Source organism: Vombatus ursinus, unplaced genomic scaffold (genome assembly GCF_900497805.2).
Source record: "Vombatus ursinus unplaced genomic scaffold, bare-nosed wombat genome assembly UNPS02005236.1, whole genome shotgun sequence".
Lineage (NCBI taxonomy): Eukaryota > Metazoa > Chordata > Mammalia > Diprotodontia > Vombatidae > Vombatus > Vombatus ursinus.
Window position 1 is genome coordinate 1,417,138 of NW_020945014.1, and position 5,954 is coordinate 1,423,091.

The window sequence follows — 5,954 nt, forward strand, 5'->3', positions numbered from 1 at the left end:
AGTAGTAGTAGTAGTAGTAGTAGTAGTAGTAGTAGTAGTAGTAGTAGCAGTAGTGTTGTTAGGTCCAGGGAATGTCCTTTGGGCATTCTTCCAAATTATTCTCCAGAATGGTTGTACCAGTTCACAACGCCACCATCAGTGCATTATTGTACCTATTTTTCCACATCCCCTCCAGAATTTATCGTTTTCCTTTTCTGTCATGTTAGCCAATCTGAATAAGTGTGAGGTAAGAGCTCAAAGTTCTTTCAATATGCATTTCTCTAGTCAGTAGTGATTTAGAACATTTTTTCATGTAACTATTGATGTCTGATAACTTTGTCTGCAAACTGCCTATTCATATCCTTTGACCATTTATCAATTGGGGAATGGCTCTTATTTTTATAAGTTTGACTTGGTTTCCTATATATTTGAGAAATAAGTCTTTTATTATCAGAGAAACTTACTGTAAATTTTTTCCCCTCCTTTCCCCCCGTTTTCTGTTTTCCTTCTATTTTGGACTGCATTGGTTTTGGTGATGACAGTTTCAACAGGAAGGTGTATCTTGATCTCAAGAATTCACAGTATATACTTAGCTTATAGTTCAGTGTGTTGAACATTGTAGGTACATGATAAATGCTTGTAGGGTTGTATGTGGATCTCTCCCCTCCTCTTTTTCTCTCTTCTAACTTCACTCCTCTCTCGCTCTCTCTCTCTCTCACTTTCTCTCTCTCTGTCTCTATCCCTCTGTCTCTGTCTCTTTCTCACACACACACACACACACACTCACACATGAAACAGAAAAACAAGGTAGTATTTAAAATCAACCCTAGATTTTATAGTTTGGATTTAATATATTGTTGGAAATCAGAGAAAAACAGAAATCACTGAAGGGTAAAGTCATTAGGGAAGGCTTATTGGAAGGGGATGATGCTTGAATAGATAGCATTTTAATTAGAAGAGACAAAGCAGAGGGTATTCCAGGTCGGAAGAGTAAATGAGATGTGTAGGGAACAGAGACCAGATATTTAGAGGAGAGAATGGCTAAACTCTCAAGCTAGATACTTGTGTATTTGTAGTGGTGTTGCCCTTAGTAATAATAGAAAAGTTTGGGAAAGGGACAATTTGGGAGTTCTGTTTTAGAAATGTCAAGTTTGAGATTTGTATTGAACATTCATTTCCAGATATATAAGCAGCGGTTGGTGATGCAAGAGTGGAGCTCAGAAAGAGGTTAGGGCTGGATATATAGATCTAGGAATTGTCTTCATAGAGATGATAATGATCCCATAGGAGCTAATGAGATTACCAAGAGAAACTATAGAGGGAGAAGAAGGAATTGGGTAGAACTTTAGGGAATACCCACAGTTAGTTGGCATGGCCTGGGTGAAGATTTAGCAAAGGAAGAACAATCAGACAGGTAGGAGAAGAACTGTTAGAGAACAATGTTTGAAGAGACCTTGGAGGCCATCCAGTCCAACTGCTATCCCTATTCCTGACAAGTGGTCATACCTTCCTTTGAAGACATCCAGTGAGGTTGAATCTACCACTTCTTGGAGTACCCTATTCTACTTTTGGACAGCTCTAATTTCTAGGAAATTTTTCTTTCCATCAAATCTAAACCTGCCTTCTTAAAAACTTGTTCTTAGGTCAGCCTTCAGGGAGTTAATCTCTCTTTCATGTGACAACCCTTTAGATATGTATAGATAGCCATCATTCTCACCCTTACTGCCCCCCTTGTACCTCCAAGTCTTCTCCAGACTAAACATTCCTAGTTCTTTAGCCAGTCTTCACATCATAAGACTTTCCACTATTTGGTCACCCTTCTTTGGACACTGTCCAGTTATCAACAACTTTTATAAACTGTGGCTATAGAAACTGAACCCAAAGCTCCATATGTGGTCTGACCAGAACTAAGTAAAGGAGGATTCTGATCTTCCTCATCCTGGACACTTTGAGTGTCAGTACAGCCTGACATGTGTTCAGTTTGGAACTGTATTTGGTTCTAGATGCCATATTTTAAAAGGACCTTAATGACCTAGAAGGGATCCAGGACCAGGAGAGGGCAAGTGGGATGGTCATTGGAGGTGGGTTGAAAAAATAATGGTGTTTTTAGCCTAAGAAAAGTCTTGGAGGAGAGGTGATTGCTGTTTTCAGCTATTAGGAGGGTATTTTCTAGATGCAGAGGGCATCTAGAAGATAGAACTAGGACTAATTGGGGGAAGTTTTAGTGGGGCTGTAGTCTTGGACTTGGAAGGAAGACCTGAGTTCAAATACTGGTTCTGCCACTTGGTAGCTGTGTGACCTTGGGTACAGTCGTGCCCTCTCAGGGCTTCCATTTTCTTACCTAAGATATGAGAGGGAATTCATGTTTCAGGTTGGGCCAGCACAAGAGAGGCTGCCTAAGGTTCTTTCCATTTCTGAGATTTTTTAGCTCTCTCACATCACCTCTCTAAGTGCCTGTAAAATAAAGGGGTTATACCACATGATTCCTCTGGTTCTTTCTACCTTGAATATTCTATGAACCTAGGACTCAAAAACACCATCATTCTTATCTGGCCCATGAGTGACTCTGATGGTGGGGATTTTAAGGCAGAGAGGAGGATCAAGGATTGGGGGAGGAGGACAATACCAAGTCAAGCCAGTATGGGAGAGATGTTTGGGCTCCATGTAGTGTAATTTACTTCACCTCACCCTCAGTTTTTCAAATGTCTCAATTGAGCAACTATAGAACATAGGATAATTTCCTTTAAGAGATAAGATTATCTCTTCGTCCTGTCCTCACATGCCTAAGCCAGACTGGATATTTTGTTATGGGTCAAGGGACATTTAAGAGTTTGACTAGATTTCCAGGAGGGGGTATAGATCCGAAATAACTGGTTCTTATCCATTATATCCATCATTATAGGTTCTCATTCCTCTACCTCCCAGGATGTCTTTGGTTCATAACCCTCCCATAATCCAATCTGTGCTCTTTCAGTGCCAAACCATTCTACAGTCTTAAAAATCCTTTTAAGACAAAGGCAGCCTAGCTCAATCGGGTACTATCCATGCCTAAGAAAGCTTTTGTGGGAGGCTAGGCACTGATGTCACTAACCCAGGGGAATATGGTCCCTTGATTACCCTTATCCCAGGGCCTAGTTAGATCGTTGCCTCACCTACCTGCTAGGGGATTCCTATGTTAACATCCTCCCAATTTCCATCTTCCCTCTTCCTGGATCCTGTCTTCCACCCATCTGCATTCCTCAGTTAGGAATGCTGAGTTCTAGCCTCAGTCGTCATTAGACCACGAGCTCTTTGAGAACCGGGTCTGTCTTTCACCTATCTTTGTACCCACAGCACTTAGCGCAGTGCCTGGCACAGAGTAAGTGCTTAATAAATAAATCCTTCTTGACTGACTGTCACTTTCTTGATGTGTGACCCAGAGCAAGGCTGCTTTGGGACTCTGTTTCCTCATCTATAGAAAGGGAATAATAACCCTTGTATTACCTACCTCACAGGGCCATGGGGGAGGAAAGCCTTCTATTAAGCATCATAGAAATGGGAGCTATTATTATTTTTGTTATTCTCTTTCCAGGACTCTGCACTGCCCTTTATAGTCTTGTAGCAGCAGTACTTAATGTGACAGGTTATATAGATTCAAACCTAGGACTCTCTTCCAGATCTCTCCACCCCCATCCTTCCAAGTTTGATGGGCCATTTATAGAATCATAGGATTTAGAGCTAGAAGTGACCTTAGCAATCATCTATTCCAAGTCCTTCTTTTGTTTATAGATAGAGAAACTGAGGTCCAGGGAGGGTTAGGGAATTGCCTATTAGACGTCATACAGCTAGTAAGTAGGAAAACAGGATTCTGACCCAGGTACCTTGAATCCAAATCCACTGTGGGTGGGAGGGAGGGCACCCTGTAATGTGTGTGAGTGGAAGGGGCTGACCTCCTTCTAGAGGGCAATGCTGCCCCTCCACCCCTTCACCTCGCCAGCCCCCTGCCTTACACACAGAGTAGCTCTCTTTCCCCATTACTACACAGCTTTAATACCTGCGTCTTACTGTGCCTCCTGGAAGCCAGAGTAAGCTCTTTGCACAGATGGCAGGCTGGATTTTTTTTCTTCCACGGCATAGGGGAGATTTTGCCCCATGGGGATAGGAGGGCAGCATGAAAGAGAAAAGAATCACAGAATTATAGAATTTCAGCATTAGAAGCGATCTTAAAATTGTCATTCAGGAAGGAAAGGGCCTGCCAAAGACCAGACTTGTAATAAATTGGAATTTCAAACAATAATAATAATCAAAAGAAGTGATCTTAATGCCCACTGAGTCCAACTTGTATCAGAAGAGCCTCTGCCACAGCGTATCTGGCGAGTGGTCATGCAGCCCTCAGCGTGTATGGGGGGAGCCCACCACCTCCTGAATCCTCCCCTCCTACTTTTGAGCAGCCTGATTTATTAGGAAGTTTTTTTCCTACATCAAGCATAAAATGACTGAACAGAATAAGCCTAATCCCTTTCCCCTGTGCCAGCCCTTCATATACCCGAGGACAGATCTTATGTCCTCCCCCTTGTCTGCCCTCCACCAAGTGTGTAGGGATAGGAAGAGGGAAAGGAGGTGGGGAGGAGAACAGAGGACAAGAGGAGGGATTGAGGGGAGGAGAGAAAGCTGGGGAGGGGGTGGAAGGAAAGGGGAGGAATGGACAGAAAAGGGGCAGAGAGAAGAAAAGAGGAGAAAAAGGAGGAAAGGAGGAAAGAGGAGTGTACAGAGGAGAAAAGGCAAGGAAGGGGAGACATAGTTGGGATAAGAAGAGAGTGAGGGAACAGAGCGGGGGGGGGGGGGGTAGGCAGTTTTACAGATGTTGCTTAAAATGCCAAGTTAATGGAAGAGAGGTATTTGTTATTCCTTGAGGGAAGATTATATGTTGTGTGTTTGAAAGTGATTCCAATGCTAACCAGGGTGAAGAAGCCACAGGAACAGCTGACCTCATGCATTTTTCACAGGGTTATTGTGTGAGTTTACTCAGTAATAGGAAACACGCCCAGCCCAACCACAGTCTCTTTGAACCCTGTGCTTATTGGGTGCAGGGGTGACATTGGCCAAGGAGCTTCCTTGGAGGAGTGGACATTTCATCCCCAATCTCTCAGACTGGGCTTCCTGAGGGCCAGAGCTGTTTGTTCCCCCTCAGAACAAGGGCCCCTTGGGGACAGGTGTTGTCTTTCCTCAGCCCAGCGGCCTCCAGAGGGCAGAGGTTAGGGGCAGGAACTACCCCAAGCCATAGGGCTTTCTGATGACAGGGAATCTTTCTTCCTTGGTGAGGGGCCTCCTAAGGACAGACTGTACCTCCCTCTCAGCCCAAGGGCTCTCTGAGGGCAGGGGCTGTATCCTCCTCAGCTCAGGAGTTCTCTGAGGGCAGGGGCTGTATCCTCTTCAGCCCAAGGGCTCTCTGAGGGCAGGGGCTGTATCCTCCTCACCCCATGATCTCTCTGAGGTCAGGGGCTGTATCCTCCTCAGCCCAGGGGCTGTCTGAGGGCAGGGACTGCATCTCCTCCTCAGCCCAGGGGCTCTCTGAGGGCAGGGGCTGTATCCTCCTCAGCCCAAGGGCTCTCTGAGGGCAGGGGCTGTATCCTCCTCACCCCATGATCTCTCTGAGGTCAGGGGCTGTATCCTCCTCAGCCCAGGGGCTGTCTGAGGGCAGGGACTGCATCTCCTCCTCAGCCCAGGGGCTCTCTGAGGGTAGGGGCTGTATCCTCCTCAGCTCAGGGACTCTCTGAGGGCAGGGGCTATATCCTCCTCACCCCATGACCTCTCTGAGGGCGGGGACTGCATCTCCTCCTGAGCCCAGGGCTCTCTGAGGGCAGGGACTGCATCTCCTCATCAACCCAGGGGCTCTCTGAGGGCAGGGGCTGTATCCTCCTCAGCCCAAGGGCTCTCTGAGGGCAGGGGCTGTATCTTCCTCACCCCATGACCTCTCTGAGGGCAGGGGCTGTATC

At 45.7% G+C, this 5,954-nt stretch overlaps 1 protein-coding gene across 5 annotated transcripts in view; it reads left to right on the top strand.

Annotated features, from left to right (window-relative positions):
• The window catches only part of TSNARE1 (t-SNARE domain containing 1), a 310,170-nt gene that overhangs the window by 98,916 nt on the left and 205,300 nt on the right, over positions 1 to 5,954 (top strand). The window lies entirely within an intron of this gene.